Source organism: Pinus tabuliformis, chromosome 8 (genome assembly GCF_031772625.1).
Source record: "Pinus tabuliformis cultivar Carrire ecotype Pingquan chromosome 8, CPIR1, whole genome shotgun sequence".
In the NCBI taxonomy this organism is placed as follows: Eukaryota; Viridiplantae; Streptophyta; class Pinopsida; order Pinales; family Pinaceae; genus Pinus; species Pinus tabuliformis.
This window is the reverse complement of record NC_142294.1, coordinates 871846109-871866363: the sequence shown is the minus strand read 5'-3', so window position 1 is coordinate 871866363 and position 20255 is coordinate 871846109.

Here is a 20255-nt window from a genome sequence, read left to right as displayed (position 1 = left end):
CCAAAACTATCAGGAAAGCTGACGCAAAGGGAAAAAAGCCAAATGACCGGAAAAAATCGGAACTACCGAGAAAGTTGATGTAGAGGGCAGAAGAGGCTGAGACAGTCCTTAGAGGCTGATGCTAGGGTTTTTCGTGGGGAAGATTGGAGCTGAGGAGCTTCCGGAGTGTTTATCTGGGGTTTCAGCCGGAGCATCTTTCTCTGAAGGAGAGGTACTACTGCCGAGATTTTTCTCTGTTGGGTGAGCCGGATTTGGCACCTAGATTGTATTCTGAAACTGCTTAATAAATCAAACCCTTAGATAGTTGCACCGGTTTTCCCACATTGGGTTTTTTCGGGGACATTAGTCCAAAAATAAAGGTGTCATTTGTGTGCTTGTTTCTATTTCCTTCAGTTGATGATATGTAATGTGTTCAACATGTACTTGTGTTTATTTTTAGTATTTACATTGTAATTAACTTGTTGGTTAATCAGAAAAAGTAGGAAGGAATAAATCGGAAAGTACATGGAGGGTGTCTAACTGTTATACTTAGAAACTTCAACAACCAAGTTTGAGTTAAAGAAGAAGATACATGGAGGACCGCATTCAAAACCAGGCAAGGTTTGTATGAGTGGTTAGTTATGTCATTTGACCTATGTAATGTGTTAGAGTCGGTCTGGTCAGTCCTCCGTCAGAGATCAAAACTCTTTATGCATTTCATTTTTAGGTGTCCCGCTCCATTCACTCAGCTGCATTCCGCTAGGGGCATGCCATAATCTGACGGAAAAGGTCATGCTAGTCATTTCCCCTCATGTTTGGATCCTACTGGCTTTGGTCTTTTGTCAATGATCACCAAAGTCCATGACAGTCAAGGTCTAGTCCTTTAATGGACAAAAGTCATTTTTGATCACTAGGTCTAGGGATTAATCAATTTGGTCTTTAAATATGTCGAGTAAAGCCATGCAGGCTAGAGTGAGGCCCTTACAAAGTAATGATTCAGAGAGTTTCATCGTCATATGGATAAACTTCGACTGTTCTTTAAAACTCTGTTTTGAAGAAAAGTCAAACAGTGTCATTGGTGATAAAATTTTCAAAGAGATTGTCGGTTGATTTCTTCAGATTCAGTCATGGTTTCCGTGGCCAAATGTCCTGTTGTGCAATCCCTGCAAAAAGTGCCGAAAATTTCATCATTTGAGCTAAAATTTCAAAGGGAAAGTGAAAATCAGCGTTGCTATTAATCAGTGAAAAAGTGTCAAAACATAACATTAGAAAAATGGGTTTTTGGAGAAGAAAAAATCTAACCCATCACTTCCAAGTCTTTATAAACAATTTTCCACCAAAATTGAAGTCATTGTGCAAATCAAGTGCGTAGGGAGACATTGCAAAAGGTTTGAGTGTGCATCGTGGTGTTTGGAGCAAGTTTGGAGGCCATTACAGGTGCGCGGCGCATATAGGCAGGGGCGCGGCGCACACAGAGCCCGCCCGCAGTGCAAATTCCTAACTGGCACGGCACACACCCAGAGCGCGGCGCACTGGGTTTTGCGTGCGGCGCACACAGACAAAGCACCAGAAACGTGCCAAAACTCCCTCAAATTTTTTGTGAAGCACATCAATTGCAAGGTAGGCTCGAAACATCGCTTGTTCATCAAATTTTATGAGTGATATGGTGGTTTATGCCCATGATTGAATACAACAAATTTCATAAAACCAACCACAAGAAGACACCAAAAAACATTGATGCTAGGGTTGTATAAGTGTATGTTGATGCCAAGGCTCTATTTTTCCTGCCCTACCACTTTTCCTTATTCCCCTATGCCATTTTTCCTATTATCACTACCCTAACACTACCAAACTCATATTCCCTTTCCCCTCCTCCTATTGGTCAATAAAAACCCCAAACCCTACCTTATTAAAACCCCAAACCCTAACCTATCAAAATACCCAAAACCCCTACATATCCCTAAACAAAATTCTCCCTATAACCCCTATTCCCATTACATTACTCCCCTCCTAATACTCCCTTTGTTTCATTGTTCCCCTTGGTGGCAGATATCACAAACAACACCCAACTTCACCATCATCAAAGGGCAGCCTTAATACAGTATATAAACAACAGTCATGGCATCTGAGGGTTCATCAGAGTATGAGGTGGAAACTCACAGTGATACAGATTCAGGAGAATAGGCCCCCAGGAGACATCACAGGAGTGGAAAACATGTTAAGGATGAGCCAAACACCCTCACTGAATTGCAGGCATGTCGTCTTGCCTAACACCTAACACCTAACATGTTTCCAACACCTAACATGTTTTGAATTTTTTCAAAGGGTGGCAAATGTTAGAGTTCATCATGAATTGGCCCGTCTTTTTGTGCTTCATCTACATGGAGGTTAGTCTATTTTGGCCGGGGTCACCTTCACATTGACACCCGAAACTATCTCAGTGGCAAAAGGCATACCAAATGTTGGAGAACAGTGGCATAAGAAGAAGAAGGTGGATAGGCAATACTATGAGCCTTACATTAAGGCCAGTTGTTTGAGGCATCTCACAAGAGTCTTCCCATTCAGGTATTTGAAAGGTGAGTATGCTCCGCTCATCAAATTGATCATGAAGTACTTCAGTTGTGAGGGGAGGTTCTCTCGCCTATATGCCTATCACATCAGGTTGCTCATGCACTTTACCAAGGTGCGGATGATGAACCTCCCATTTTTCATTTGCAGGAACATAGAGAGGATGAACAATTTCATGAAGCATAAGACCCCTCAGCAGCAGCTTAACAGTGTTTATCACTTTGCTCTAATCCGGATTTTGGTGGATCATCAGTTGGGATTGCAGGGCATTGCTTGGGAGGAATTCATCTCCCGTGACTTCTTCAGTGCTCCACATGTAGTATCAGAGGCAAAGCATGAGATAGGTGGTCCTTCTCATGAGTATGAGCGCTATGAGACCGCTACTATGCCAGTATTCATCACCTATCAGAGAGGCAGTAGACATTTGTTTGCAGCGGCAAAGCGAGTGTTATCTCCACCCAGGGTGGAAGGGGCCTCGCTTCCTACATCGATGACCTAGGAACATGACAGAGGTAAGGAGCCCATGCATGATGAGGGGCCTTCAGGTGAGCCATCAGGTTAACAAGAGACATAATTCATTCTCCTTCATGATGATGAGACAGATACAGAACCTACAAATGTAGAGCTTAGAGAGATCATCTAGGAGCAGCAATCAGTGATTGAGGCCTTATCCCTTGACTTGGAGAGGGCTAAGTGGAACATGAAATACCTGGAGCAGAGGAACAAACAGCTTGAGGATCAATGAGCGATCATGGAGCTACAAAACATTCGTGAGCATCGCCAAGCTGCACAAAGGAGAAGAGTTGAGCTCACATCATTGGAGCAAGAGATCAATGAGGACCGGGAGGCCCATCTCGAGAGCGTTAACATGCACTTGGAGAGGCTGCTGGACAAGGCTAACAAGGACCATGCCTTACTGAGACACATGGCTTTCCATTACAGGGCACGAAACATGAGTGCAAGGGCCCGGATAAAGAGCTTGAAGGCAAAATTGAGCAAAGCAACAAAAGAGGAAAAAGAGGCAAAAGAGCAAGATAGGCTTAAAATCTTGGCTGAAGCTTCTTTGGCACAGCATAGCACTTCATAGAGAACCTCTAGCCCAAATTCCAAGAAATTTGGGGAAATTTTGGGCACATGACAAATTTTTGGGCAAAACACAGGTTTTTTTCTCCCTGTGCGCCGCACCACTGGCGTGGCGCTAAAAATTGGGAGCTCCAAATGAAGAATGGTTTGCATTTTTGGATTCATCATGACTACTGGTGCTTGGACAAGAAATTTGGGCAAGATCTGAGTCTCCAGGAGGTCAAAAACACCCAAAAAATGACCTCTCTGCCCCTATTTTGACACACAGGAAGTAGTCTTGGGAGAATGAAGATTTGGATGGGAAAATGAGTACCAAATTCAGAAATTCCACTTGGGTTAGAAAGTAGACAGGACAGGCTTTCCAGAAAGCACACTTGGGCATATTTTGGACTCCTACAAGTTCCTCAAAACAGGCTCCAAAGTGGCGCGGTGCACACAGAAAATGGCGCGTCGCATATAGGAAAAAAGCCCAATTTTACCTCCGTTTCACAAAATTTCGATTTGCGACTTCTCCAAGTGGGCCCACTCATCTACATTTTAGTTTTTTGGCACCTAAGGTAGCATTTAAATTATTTTCTCTCCAGATTGGCTTCTATCCAAGTGGCGAAGGAAGGCAAATGGTCACCCAAGCCATTTGTCATGTTTGTAACGTTGCACCTGTAGCTGATGGTTGGCTCTTCACCTCCATTTTGTAATGATTCAAGTAACTCCGCAACCCTTTGGCATTCTATCTCTTCATAGCACATTCTATATATTGTATGCAAACTATTTGCAAAAAGTTGGTTGGCTTGTAACTTCTAGGAGACTGTGGGAAAGAAACTCTGCTTCTTCACTGTATATTTTTGACATAGAACTAATGAAAGGCAACGGCTCTGTTTCATGAGATTCATGTGGTTGTGAGTGTAGCAAATGTGTCTCTTATGTTTTCATATATATTTTGTTATGTTTCATAATTCAATTCATGTTCATTTCCAGTGAAATTTTCTGAGTTAGATAAGGTAGAATTCAATTTTATTGCTCTGCCTGTGGGAAAATTTCATGTTCAGTGTTCTTCTTCAGTTGAAAAGGATTCATGTTCCTATGCCCTTTTCACTCTCCTAAACAATCTCTCCATTCCGCGTTATTTCAAACTAAATTGCTACACTTTCCGCCTACCTTGCCTCACAAAGTAATCTGTGCCTTTGTATTAAATTCTCTGTTCTTTGCTAACCGTTGGTGCCATACCATCCCAGAAGCTCAGTCATTCATAAAAATTGTTTCTTGTATCCCTATTCACTTACTAAGCTAAGATCAATACTTCACTGTAAGTCATCTCAGACCGTTTTTTGCTTATCTATTCACAGAGCGTGACTCGGAGAGAGCCCTCTCCTGTTTTGGAAGGGCTAGCTACCAGACTGAGCGTGGTTTGTGGTTACCCTGAATTTTGCCTTCCTTCAGCCTAGTGCAGATTTAGGTGCTAACATAATGTACCAACTATGTTTATGATATTAATGAATGATATATTGCGCCCTTTTATAGATTCATTTTTTATTGTCTTTCTAGATGTTATACTAGTATATAGTGTTTACTGGGAGGAGCATATTTCACATTTGATGCAGGTGTTGGAAACATTGAAGAAGTACCAACTGCTAGAAAATCTCAAGTGTGAGTTTGTACAGCAGCCTTTGGTGTATCTGGGGTATGTGATCTGTGGAAGAGAGTTGAAGATAGATCCTTCCAAGATGGAGGCCATCATGAAATGGTCGATTCTTACTAATGTTTCTAAACTATAAAGTTTCATTGTGGCAGCACAGTACCTGAGGAAATTCATAGCCTCATTTTCAGCAGTAGCAACACTACTTCATGCCATAACAAGTGGCAAGAGAAAGTGGGGAAAAGATCAACAAGAGGATTTCGAGGAGCTAAAGAAGACTATCAATCAAGCACTAGTTTTGGCATTACCAAAATTGCATTGGCCCTTTGGAGTGGAGACAAATGCAAGTGGGTATGTTATGGGAGTTGTCTTGATGCAAGGAGGAAGGTTCGTTTGCTACCATTTTGAAGTATTTCATGGGCAGTTCTCAACTACCCTACTATGATAAGGAGCTCTATTCCATGGTGCAAGATGTGAAGAAGTGGAAGCGCTATCTAATGGGAAAGGAGACAGTAATCCACACAGATCACCAATCGTTACTGTACTTGCAGGCCCAAAGTAAGCTACAATAAACCAATCATTACAAGTGGATGGGGTTTTTACAACATTTTCATTTGGTGATCAAGTATAAGAAGGGTAGCACAACAATTTGGACGATATCTTTCAAGGCCACCCACATAAAAGATTATAGCGCTGGGGACTCTTATGCACATGGAGCCATTCACCCATGATGCATACAGAGAGGCATATTCAAAAGATGAGGACTTCAAGGAGGTGTATTAGCAGTTGCAGAGTCAGAGTCATGTGCATGATGGTGACAACACCATTGACTACCATATCTAGAATGGATAACTCTACAGACTAGATAAGTTATGTGTTCCTAAAGGTGATAATTTTCAACTAATTAGAGAGGCTCACACCTCCAAGGTTGCAGGGAAATTTGGTGTAGGGAACACTGTGGCTAACTTGTAGAGGTATGTGTATCAGCACAAGATGTAAGAGAAAGCAATTAGGTTAATAAGACTATGCATGCTTTGTTGTACTAGCAAATGTAGCAACAAGAAATAGGGTCTATATCATCCCTTAGCTGTACTTACTCGTCCTTGGGAAAAAATTTCCATGGGCTTTGTGGGAGGTTTACAAACAACCAAGAAGGGACATGACTACTTGTTCGTGGTAGTTGATAGGTTCCAAAAGATGTGTGTTTTGATGCCCTGTAAAAATACCATCAGTAGAAAAGAAGCAACAAACTTGTTCTTTAGATAGGTTTGGGTGCACTTTTGGATACCAAGGAGCACCATTTCAGACAAGGACACAAGATTTCTCAGTGCATTCTAGACTACATTGTGGGAGAAGATGAACACAAAGTTGAAGAGAACAACAACATTCCATCCACAGATAGATGGGAAGAAAGAAGTAGTCAATAGGACATTGGTGTAGCTTCTAAGGGTATATAACCAGAAGCATTCGAAGACCTAGGATGAAAATTTGGTATATATATATAAATTATTATAACAGAGTAGTCCACATTTCTATAGAAAGTCCCCATTCGAGACTTGTTTTGGATATTTGCCACCTTCACCTTTGGATATTGCATATGGGTAGAAAGGAGGAGTGAGGGAATATCTTAAATGAGATGCTTTGAGGGTTCAAAAAACTATAGAGAAGATCAGGCAGATTTTCCTGCAGGTACAGGAAACACTGCAGAAGTCGTAGGAGAAGTATAAGACCAGACATGATCACCATAGAACAGAAAAATCATTCAAGGTGGGAGACATAGTATGACTACATTTGAACAAGGAGAGGTTGCAAGGGCCTGGTAAGGAAATCAAGGCTCTAAGGTATGGTCCTTTTGAGATACTAGAAAAGGAGGGTGATAACACCTATCAAATTAGTCTACCACCATATATGCACATTTACTCAGTTGTGAATGTAGACAATTTGAAATTCTATGAGCCTTCCATGTTAGATTAGGAAGAGGAACAAGGCCTACCTTCTGTGGAGGATTTGGCACTAAACACACAAGCAGAGTTGATAAAAAAATATAGTTTGTAGAAGAGGTCCAAAACTACAAGACATGGGCAACATAACCTTTGGAATATTGGGTTGAATGGACAACTTCCAGGCAAATCTAATGGTACACTAGAGAGAAGGTGGAGGAAAATTTTCCCCACCTCATTCAGTAAAAGCTTTTGGGGACCAAAATACTCCCAAAATGGGGAGTTGTGATATGAATTGGATCATTATATTGTTTTTCATCCATCTTGATGCATTTGGAGTGGAAATAGAGGAGGAATCAGCTCACGGGACCGAATTTTGGGAAACAGGGTATGAAACCTTCCAGGGTCATTTTGAGACATCAAAAAACATTTTTTGGGGGTAAAACTTTGGCGCTCTATGCCACACATTTTCATGTTATTCTACATGTAATCACTTGGATTGAACCTCAGGTTGAAAGAAAGCAATGCCAGGGTAACCACAAACCATGCTTAGCCAAGTAGCTAGCCCTAATAGGCCGAGAGAGGGCTCTCTCCGTAAGGATCACAACCAAAATGACTGGATCAGGTAAAGGATATTAGGCTAGGTATAGTAGCATGAAAGTTTTGATTTTATTTTGGAAAGGTTTTGCCGGATCAGGAGGAGCTGGACAGTTTAGGTCTAGGGAATTAGGTTAGAATTTCAAGGTGTTCAATGGGGCAAGGTAGGCATAGGCTTTAGCACTTTAGGCTTAATGGTGTGAGGTGTTTAAGACTGGTGAGGAGTTGAGAAGAGCATGTGAAAATCATGGATCCTTCTCAAACAATAAAAAATATGAAATATTGAATGATTTCCCAAGGCAGAGCACCGATACAATGGATTCTACCTATCAAACTTGATAACATTCGACTAGAAGCATGAAATGAATGATGGCATACATAAAACATGTAAACAAATGATTAAAAAAGAAGAAACTGTACTAAAAACTCCATACCATAGGGATCCCATAAAAATAGCTACAAATCTTATTAATCTCCTTGCCAAACTGCTTACAATGATGTGCAATCAAGCTCTGAGCATCCAACTGAGTCCAACCCCCAACAAAGAGAAAGAAGAAGAAGATATAGAAAAGTATTCAACCTCCTCCCATCCTCAGGGGTTGAATCCATAAGATGAGGAGCTAATCTAACTAATAATGAACAAGAAACAGGAATATAAGCATCATCAACAACTTGCCTCTAAAAGTGAAAAACTGATTCATTTGAGCTCAAACTAACTTCTAAAGCAATGAATCTACCCTCTATCACTATTTATATATCATAGTTACATTCTAAGTTATCATTTACAATGGTAAATCATCCACCATGAGAGATAATCCATGATTACAATCAAAAACTGGAAAAATAACAACCCTGAGCAAAAATTGTCAAAAGCGTAGTGCCACTGGCCAAAAGCGCAGCGATAATTTCAAGTACCTTTTGGAGGGCTTCCCGGAATCCAAATTGAGCTCATGATAGCTCATTCAAAATATCTCTGTGTATAGTTATCATTTGACTCATCAAGAAATTCTTTTGGACATTCTAGCTAGGAGAAAGATTGATTTTCCCAAGGCCACTCCAGAAGTGCATCAACTCTCCTAAGGCAAATGATGTTTTGGACATTTATCCCAAACCATGAGACCTGTGTAAAAGCTGAAGGATTTTTTTCTTCTTGGGTCTATGGTGGACAAAAACCTCTCTCACTTTTGTCAAATGCATCTTTTATTGCTCATAAACAACATTTGAATAAAACTTATCCCAATGTGTGGAACAGGGGATTTGTAGAAATGGAGGGAAATGAAGGGGATGAAGGGCTTATAATTTCTTGAGAAAATTTTGGGAAGTAGGGAGGGATGTTAGGAAACAGTGGAAAGTTGAATTTCAAAGATTGAGTGAGTGGAAGGGGTCCAAAAGGGAAAAACACATGCCTGGCCTAGAAAAGTGTCAAATTGTAGCAATAGGCTAGGGTTTCTGGGAAAATGATGAATTTGAGGGGTATCAATGATGGGAAGTGTTTAAGAAGGTATTTTGAGGGTAGGGAAAGGTATATGAGCATCAGGATACAAGTTTTGTTGATGATTTGACCATCCAAGGAAAATTACATTGAAAACCCTAGGAAAGGGGAATGAGCCTTACCTAAGCACAACTGAAGCACAAACAAGGTGTACAATGACCCATTGTAACTTAAAATAATGATGAAAACACTTTGAATGATGGTATACTCAGCCGAATGGTGACAAGGACCAATACTTGGAAAACTTTGGAAGGAGTGAAAACAATGCTAGACCTAATACCTAGTGACCAAATTTTACTTGAAGACTCACTGAAATGACAAAATTTGACTTTGACACCCTAAGACCACTTTGTAAGAGCATGTTTGATCGTTGGTGGAAGGTTGCAAATACTGACTCTAACACTACACACATATATATTTCTAATGATGTAAGAAGCACGTCAATCGGAGTTTGTATGCAAAAGTTATGTCAATCAGAAGTTGACCTTCTTTTTTTCACACCTATAGTTCGGGAGGATGCCGCATCAGCCCCCATTATTCATGGAAAATGGCCTAGCCATGTGATTTTGATCTAAAAGATTCTAGAAGATTTTGTATTGTAACTCTAGTTAAGACTTGATGTAGTCAAAGGTAACCACTAGTAGGTTATCGGGTTGTGTTATAACCAGGCCACTAGGAGGAAGAGATATTCCATTCTTTTGAGATAATTCTGTTCCTTAGTTGAGCAAAGATAGGTAGGAGAGATAGGATATAGAGCACATGGAGAGGATTTGTGCACTGTAGCAACCCATAGGCCACAGACATTACTTCTTTGTACCTGCAGCCATATTTCTAAACAAAGAAAGGGAAGGAAGTGGCCTCAACTTCCAGTTGGGTTTTCTTCCGAAAGGGTTTCCTAAAGAGCATATATTTTGTCTTGTGTGTGTGTGTGCTTATTTTGTCGTTCTCTACTTTTTTTCATAATTTTCATTGACATGCATGCACTAATTATAGTTAAATCCACAAATCCTAAAGTTTGGTAAGTTGTAATAGTGTAGAATTTTCAGAGTTTTAATATAATATATTAGATTTGTTATGAGGAAATGTCTAGTAGAATATCCACGGTAATTTACGGATCAATGTTCAGGAGTTTGTTCCTAGTACTTGAGAGTTTGTTGAGGCCTAGTTGGTTGAGAAATTCTTTCCAACTAGTTAGCTTCCTAGATTGGTGTGTGGTTGAGATATTCACTCAACCAAGAGATTGTATGTCCAAGATATACTAGCTATCTCGAGACATAGCCTGATGTATTTATATTGTATTAATATTTTCATGTGAATATAATTTTGAGTGCATTTAGAAATTCTTTGGATATATATATATATATATATATATATATATATATATATATATATATATATATATATATATATATATATATATATATATATATATATATATATATATATATATATATATATATATATATACATATATATATATACATATATATATATACATATATATATATACATATATATACATATATATATATACATATACATATATATATATACATATATATATATATATACATATATATATATATATATATATATATATATATATATATATATATATATATATACAAAGTGTAAGTTTTCAATTTTAAATTACATTTTTTAAAGTTTAAAATGGATTCAATGTCTTTAAAATTTACTTGGCAACTTGGATTGTGTACACTACACAACTTAAACTTGCAATTCAGAAGCATTTTTGCTTGATTTCAAACAAAATTGACAAAAAAATATACCTTTTAAATATTTTTAAAAAACACTTATCAACTGGAGGTTGAGCATGAACGGAATTACACATCTCCCTCATATTGGGTTGTTGAATGAGTCTCTCATCTCAATAATTTTGTCCTTGCAATTCTTTACCCATTGAACCCAAACATATTTTGGACACAAAACCCTAATCCAAGTTTCACATTTGATATAATCAATTCTTACCATGTGTGGCAGCTTTTTATTTTCCCTACCCCTTGTTAGGGTCCTATAATTTTTATAGGGTCACTTGATTATAGCTTATGATTATTATATTTCAAATGTTGTAAATAATACTTCATCCTCCAAATTATTTCCAAGAAGGGGTCAAAAAGATAAACTGTGGTTAATTTTACATGAAATCCTAATATTTGAGCTCATTATGTCTCTATCAAAAGTTCAGAGGCATTATGTATAATAACCAAAGTTTTTTGCTCATGTCATAAGGGTTGAAAACGACAAAAGGAGATTTTTCATATGTGGTTAAACTACGCACATATTCCGTGCCCGATCTTCAGTACACATCTGATCTGACGACACCTGATCTAATTCAGACCCCCTCACCTTATCTCCCTTTATCAGTGGGGGGGGGGGGGGGTGGTGGTGGTCTGAAATTAGTGTTTTTACCCTTGGGCCTCGTTGTTACGTGTCTCCTTCAGAGTATTTTAGACCACCCTTCACTAATACCACAATCTGCCTCTGCCCCCCTCTGAAAGCGGTATCCACTCCTTGCTGCAAACCACCTTCTTAGTTATGTCACACCCCCCTTCCACTCAATCGCCACTTCACTACCACCATGTATCACCCGCCTAATTACTCTCATGCCAATGTCCACCCACCATGTCCCTCCTCATCTTCCACTCCTATTCTGCCACCTAATCACCTTCTCGCCGACCATGTACTTCCATATTATCCCTCACCTCCATGTCACCTCCCACCTCCATGTCATATGTTCGTTTCATGGTCAAGTAAAATTATGTTTTTCCTTATAAAACACAGTAATCGAAAACATGGTTTACAGACAACTAAGAAAGAATTTTCAAAAATTGAAAGACATTTTTTTTCTAACATCTTCTTGCACAAAAACCTCTCTCAGTTTTGTAACAGCTATTATGGTTTGGGAGATGATAATGATTCTTTGAAGGCATATTTTCCAAAAATTTCCTGTTTCAGCCACCTTTTTGCAGAGCATATTATGGATAATAAGAGATGAATCTTGGGAAAATGGAAGAGGTTTTGGTTCATAATATTCCAAAATACAAAAGCCAATCTCACTTTTTGCACAGCTATCAGGTATTGGGATATTCACTCTCATCATTTTAGCCTATTTTTTCAGACTGCACAATGTCTCGTTTTAGTCACCTTTTTACAGAGCATATTATGGATAATCAGAAATGAATTTTGGTAAAATGGAGGAGGTTTTTCTTCATCCAATGCTAAGATACAAAAAACTCTCTCAGTTTTTGAATAGCTAGCTCAGATTGATATCGTCAAAGGTATGACAGGACCCTATTTTCATAATTTCAGGAGGAAAAAGCTTAAAGACAGTTAGTGACTTGGAGGCCACCTCATCAAATAAGAGTTGCTATCAAATTTGAATTTCTCTTCTTTGTCACCAGAAATACACAAAGATAGTTTCAAGTAGATTCATTAGTTTTGAATGTCCTATATTTTAGTTCTATTTGTGTAAGATAGTTTGAGATATTTGTAACAAATCTTTATATTTTTTGAAGATATTTTAGTTTAGAATTTGTATAAATACTTCATCATTTGAAGTAAGAGATGTTGATTGTTAAATATAATTTTCCTCTACAAAATGTAATTTCTCAAAGTTGACGGAAGCATTAATAATACATGGACATTTTCACAGGATTCATGTGGTGTACGAAATGGTGATGTTCTTCTTCAGTTTATGTGTTTAATCATTGTCTTTTTCTCTGTCATTTATGAAAAGCTTAATTACATAACAGAAACTGTGATGAATAGGATATGTTGTACAGAGCACCCCATTCTGGCTGTTAGTAATTTTCATGTTTTCTGTTGAAGTCAAACTAAGGAATCCTTCATTACTCCTTAGTTTCTACTAAATCTTACATTTCTTTTGTCTCATAACCCATTTAAAATTCTAAAAGATCCAACTAGTGCAACCTAGATTGCCCTGTGAAACTCCTTTAAAGTTTGATGCAAATCAAGTTGATCTTTAAACTCCATAGCCCAATGGAATTATAGCAATTTAATCAACCAAACAATCCAATCAAAACAATCAGTACAGTGATAACTAGCCTAAAATTCACATAAAACATAGCTAAATTTTACAGAGAGATCCCTCTCTGAAGCTGGCAGCGTTAGATCTCAGCTTCCAAAGTGGTTTTTATGTTGTCCTATGTGTTTACTCCCTCAACGTCAAAAATACAAAATGACAACACCCCTCATTTAATATATATATATATATATACATATGGAAATTTAATTTAATTTTGTTGTATCAAGATTATACACAATGAGAGCATGTTGAAGAGTTTGTCATCTTTTATGTTTGATGTCTTCAAACAAAATCACTTGTACAAATATCTTCTCATGCTTTTTTAGATCACGGGTAAAAACAATTGTGAAGGAAATTAAAATTAGGTTAGTCATGAGGGTCTAATGATTAAAGATGGAATAGGTATATCCACATTTTCTATCCATTTAGAATCTTAAAAAACTAGTGTACTTGAGTAAATTAAGGTAATATTTAAATGAAATTGTGACCTAACTAGCAACCAAGGGTGAATAATTTAGAAGATTAGATTCAAATTATGGCTTATCAATTGAATATAATCCTAAATCACACTTGGATTTAGCAATAAGAAATGTAATGATATATGATTGAAAATGGCATGCCCATTCTAAGAAAATTTCCATATTTCCATGTTAATTTTTGGAATTTTTAGATTAAAGATTCTACAAGAAATTTTTTTCCAACCTAAATATAACAAAGAATTATGCTAGGTAAATAAGCCCCCAATGGATACTCTAAATATGATGTTAAAATGATTTTTTCAATCAGAGTCTTCACATATTTTGTGATTTCCTCCTATCAAACATATATATGTCTATCTATCTATCTATATATATATATATATATATAGAGAGAGAGAGAGAGAGAGACAGACAGACAGACAGAGAGAGAGAGAGAAAGAGAGAACAATGATACATGTATATAGCAAGATTTTCCAAAGAGATTGTTGAGGCATGCCATCATATACACTTCTATGAAGAGGTTTGTGGATGACACTTATGTCATTTGGTCCCATGGTAAGGAAGAGACCTTTTCTTCCTCCATCTTAATGATCAATCTAGTTCCATAAAGTTCACCATGGAATGAGAAAGCAATGGCAGTCTACCCTTCCTTGACGTCCTCCTTTCTAGGAATGATGATGGTTCTTTTTTCGCATCAAGTCTATCGAAAGAAAACTCACATGGAACAATATCTTCATGCTAAATCTCATCATTTCCCGTCTCAAAATATTGGTGTTCTTAACACTTTAGCAATTAGAGTTGTTATAGTTTCTGATGACAAGCATCTTAATGATGAGAAAGCACACCTCCTTAAGGTTTTTCTTAATAATGGGTATAGTAGACACTAATTCTCTAAGGTTTTCCTCAAACTGGAAAAAGTTCTTAGAGCTAAGAAGGAACCCAAAGATCGATTTTATGGATTTCAACTCCCTTATATCCACGGGACCATTGATAGGATTGCCAAGATCTTAAGGAAGCATAAGGTTCCTTCAACCTTTAGGTCTCTAAATACAATCCGAAGTTCCCTAAGATCTGTCAAATTCCCTGTGGACCTTAAAAATATGAAATGCATTTACGTTATCCCTTGCTCTTGTGGGAATCCCTACATAGGTGAGACTGGTCGCTCGATTAATCAAAGGATTCATGAGCACGCGACAGACATCAAGCATGGTAGGACCCACTCCTCTGCTTTGGCAGAACATATAGATAAACCTAAGCATCATATATGCATTAAGGATGCCCAAGTCATTGCCAGGATCAGTCATTTCCATCATCATAAATTTAGGGAGGCCTTAGAAATTGAAAGGAGGCCCAATAATTTGAATAGGGATGATGGCTAGTGTTAGTCCTTACAATCTCCTAGGCTGAAAAGTAAATCGAGAAGGGTAACCTCAAACCACTTCAGCTCAGTAGCTAGCCCTACTGAGCATGAGAGGGATCTGTCTAAGTATCTTGTTAGTGATATGACTTTAAAGCAAATGAATTTTAGGCTAGATATGTGTATTTGTTTGTTTGTTTGTGAAAATTTGGTTTTAGGGTTTGCTTAACTTAGGGTTTGGAGCCACAAATAAGTTTAGGTTGTAGGATTGTAGGAGAAAATATGAGAAGGAGCTATATATCAGAAGCCATGGTGTAATTTGAAGTATTTTCCATGTAGTATAGAGGATATAGTGATGAGTCGGATGGCACTCCATCGGTTTTCTTACCCTAGCCGTGAAGCAGATTATGGTTAATTGTAGGCTCTGTAATCCCCCTAGCTCCCTTTGCTATCAGTTTCCCTCGCTTGCATATGCTCCTGCAAACCGATGGTTACGGTCTACTATTCCTAGGCTCAGCATGGAGGATATGGACTTGGAAGTGGTGGATTACTCACTGGACCCATTCCCGGAACAATCCATTTTCTGCGGCCCAAACCCTAAGCCGACACTCACTCCCTCCACAACTTCATCCTGCTCGAACTCGATGTTGGTTGTCTCCCTTCTCGGACCATCTGCCTCCACCCTCCACATCGCTACCATCTCCATTTAATCCCCTACCCTTGACTACCCCCGCTCTCTCCCAAAACCCTAAACCTCCTGGCCGCCTGCTCGTCCCCATCCTTTGATCCCTCGACCCCTATGGACCATCTCTTCCCGACCAACCTTTCCTCCTCCCCGGGCCTTGAAATTCCTGCGACAGCAGAGACTCAGGTCTTTAGTCACGGCACTCCCAGCAGCTACGTGGCGGCACACACTTCGGCCCCTTCTTCAGGATGTTTTGAAACCCCTATAATCAAGGTAAGGATGGCGGTTCAACACTCCTAGCAAGAAACCTTGAGCCCCTCAGATCCACTGCAGGACCACCCAACAGCACCGAGATCAGGGAAAAGGAAAGCAAATTATGTTAAGGCCTTAGGGAAGGACTACATCATCAAATTTGGGGAAGGACTCACCATGGGAGAAGTAGCAGACACGACAGGAAAAGTTCTCGTGGGTAGGGTTTGTGGAAGAACCTATTCAGCGGAACGTCTGAGGTTATGGGTAAAATAAATTTTGGGGAATATCTTCATACAACTACCAAAGGTACAGATCCTAGCACGAGGATGGTTTTCGCTCCACTTCTCTGTAGACGAATATACAAACATGGTGCTCACCCAGTATTGGCACATTGAAATGGCCCCAGTCCTACTAAAATGATGGAGCCCTCTCTTTGATCTAGAAAGAGAACAGATTGTAGTTGGACCCCTTTGGGTGCATTTACCTGGTTTGCCCCTTCAGTACTGGTCAGAAGAGGTTTTTGTGCGTATTGGAAACACTCCGGGCACATTTTTGGACTACGATAAATCTATCATCCAGTCCAAAAAATTGCACTCTAGCCCGCATCCTAGTGCATCTGGATACTTGGGAGGGTTTTGAGGAGAATATTACTCTACAATGGTGAAATTTTACAAGGATTCAAATCCTAGATTACGAGGGAGTGCCATTCAGATTCCGCCGCTACCACAAAGCCAGGCATCTCTACAAAGAATGCCCTCTGGTGCAAAAAACCCTCGAAACACCATTGGAAAAAGAGGGCAGGATGGGAAAGACCACCACAGCCACCCCCAAGAAGACTACGCCAGCAACACTCTCTTCGTTTGGGAAGGTGACCATAGTTCAACAGGCTCAACACGCTCCTTGCATCTCCTCGCGACCTCCATCTCCGTTGTTGACTCAAACTAGGGCAGCAGCAGAAGTTGCATGTACCTCAGGTATTCCTCTTCTACCTCTCCCTGTTTTATATTCTACTTATGCATGCTCTGCACTCCATTTGCATAATGCATCAATATTAGATCAAACCGCCACCCTCCCTCCCATCCCCTGCCCCCCAATCTCCCATCAGCCTGCATTTTCTACTGCCTCTCCGTCTTTCCCACTAGAGGCACTCTCTAGTACACGCCCATCAACATCCCCCCCCAACTCATACAATTTTCACCCCCGCTCCCTCTCATCCGAATCCCCCTCTCAACACTCTAGCCTGGGCCTATCCATTCCCTCGTTACCCCTTAAACCACATCGTGGCCACAAATCCTACCTCTCACATGTTATCCTTCGGGCAGGGGCTGAGGTGGCCTCTAGCAGGAAAACTTCCTTGGATCAGGTTCTTAGAGCAGTGAACACCCATGACATGTTACCCCCATGAAGTGGCTATCCTTCAATTGTAGGGGCATGGCTAGCTTGCCCAAAAAACTAGCCCTGTGAAGGCTCTTTGAATCTGAGCCTGTTGACATCATTTTACTTCAAGAAATCCTTGGTGAAGTGAAACACATTAACCATATCCTGGGGAAACTGAAACCAGGCTAGACCTTTCTCTCCCTCGATGCAATCTAGAGATCTGGAGGTTTGGCTCTAGGATATAACCCTCGTTCGATCAACCTAAAATCTACTTGGGGAGGGCAGGGTTTCATTGGGATAGATATTTCTCTGCTGACCTGGGTATGGATCTTCGAGTCATCAACGTATATGGGCCTTGCCAGGGGTGCGAAGCCTTCTGGAATCAACTCCTAAACCTCTCCATCACTTCGCGAGAAAACATCATTATTTGTGGAGATCTAAACTTTTCCATCAGATTTAGCAAGTCTTGGGGTTCAAATGCACAGATTGTGTTGCTCTCTGTTACCATGGAAAACCTTCTGGAACAAGCTCAACTGACTAATATACCCATGAATAAGCTATTTCCCACTTGGAGGAATAGGAGAGTTGGGGAGGCGGCCTTACCCAGAAGGGTAGACAGATTTTTGATGCGGGAGCATAGGACTCAGAGGGGAAAAATCTTCCAAATTATTCCAAAAATCCAAAAAAAAAAAATCTACAGGCAAGGGAGTGGGGTCCTTTAGCTTGCAATTTCTATGCTTTCTTAGTTAAAAATAGAATAAATTCTAGCAATAAATCATGCTATTTGTAACTGAGCTTTTCAAGCTTTAAATCATCCTGTAAAGCATGCTTTTCTTTGTATCGGATAAGGACCGAAAGGGCTTATCCTTAGTTATAAATAAAGAGGCAGCGAAGCCCTCATCAGACAGAGGAGAGGAGCGAGTGCCACAGTATTATTTTGGAAAAAAAATTTCTCTCAGTGTCTCTTATTAAACGACTCTGTAATATGCATATGTAGATTATTGTGTGGCGCTTAATAGTGTTGAATCGGTGATTGGGTTCCTATTTCCTCACGCTGCAATTACCGTTTATTAATCATTGAAATCGTTTCCCTTTCGTTTTATGTTATACAGGCTTTGATTTTACAATAGCGCATATGTCTCTGTTATCCTAAGAACTTTTGCAATTTCCCATCAAGTGGCTGTAGCGGATTTGAATTTCATAACTGTAATTTCTTACCATCGTGGGTCCGAGACTATATCAGCGTAGGGAGGTCATTGGAGCTGTTAGTTGTGTGAGTCTTTCAATCCGAAGAGAGCCATAGCGCGACAGAGGCCGAGTTCCAAATCAGGAGCGAAACAATATAAACTGCGATATATACCTATCGCCAGGTCCGTCATTTCGGAGGTAGAAAAGTTTTTAATTGAGTCGATTACCGAATAGCGGAACCACCGATTTATTAAAGGCTGTGTAATAGTGTATCGGGTCCGTTGATTCGGAGGACAGCAGATCTTTGGTTGAGCGATCGCCGACTTGTATATATATCGACCGAAACCAACATAAAGGGCAGAGATATATAGCGACGGTGCGATATATATATTCGAGCTTTGTACGTGGTAAGGTCCCACCATTAACCATAGTGATGCGATCTCGCATCATGCCAAGGAGCTGAGGTGTAAACGCTGTATAACGTGGCATATATATATAGTGTGCGTAAGTCCGTCAATTAGATATCGCTTTAAGACTTCACCAAGAAGCCACTATTTGTTAATAAAGCACAGTAGTGGATTTTTTAAATAAATGAAATATCAGTTTAATGACTGATGTGCCCAGAGCAGAAGCAAGGGAATTTGATCGAGATATTGAAGAGCTTGCTGGCAGATTAGGGAGATTGTCTCTGATGCTTGCACCCACACCATCATTAGTGGTATCAGAGCCAACAACTGACATTGAATTGAATCTCAGGAGCAGAAGAAGGATGGCTTTCAGAGTTGGAAGAGGACGAGGACGTGGTGGAAGAGGACGACCTGCTGCAAATGCTGAACTAATGGCAACGGTAGAAGAGCTGCGAGCTAGAGTGGATGCATTAACTTCGGATAGAAATATAGATGATGGAGATGTCAGTGAGCCCGAAATTGAAGTTGCTGCAGAGGAGGAAGCTGTACAGGTTACTCCTGAGATGAGGTTCTTTCAGTCAGTGTTGAAGTCCACAGCCAGGCCATGGAACCAATTAGTACCGGTATATCAAGGAGGATTGAATCCAGAAGAATTGATCAACTGGATTAACAGCATGGAGAAATTCTTCGATTACGAAGAAACAGAAGATGAGAAGAAAGTAAAGTTTGTTGTCACCAAGTTAAAAGGCCACGCAGCACTCTGGTGGGATGGTGTGCAGGCGGAAAGGAAGAGACTTGGTAAGCAGCCAATCAAGAATTGGAGCCGAATGGTAGCAAAGTTAAGAGGTAAGTTCTTGCCAAGTAATTATCAGCAAATATTGTTTAGAAAAATGCAAAATCTTAGACAGAGAGCTTTAACAGTAAAAGAATATACAGAAGAGTTTTATAAAGTGAGCATAAGAGCTGGAGAAGCCCAAGACACAGATGAGAAGGTGGCTAGATATCTGAATGGCCTTAGGATGGACATTCAGGATGAGATAAGTCTGCTGTCTCCTAAAACAGTAGAGGAAGCTTATCAGATAGCGCTGAAAGCTGAGGAAAAACTCATAAGGAAGCAGTCTGCCAGAGGGAGAGAGACTTTCAGAGGAAAAG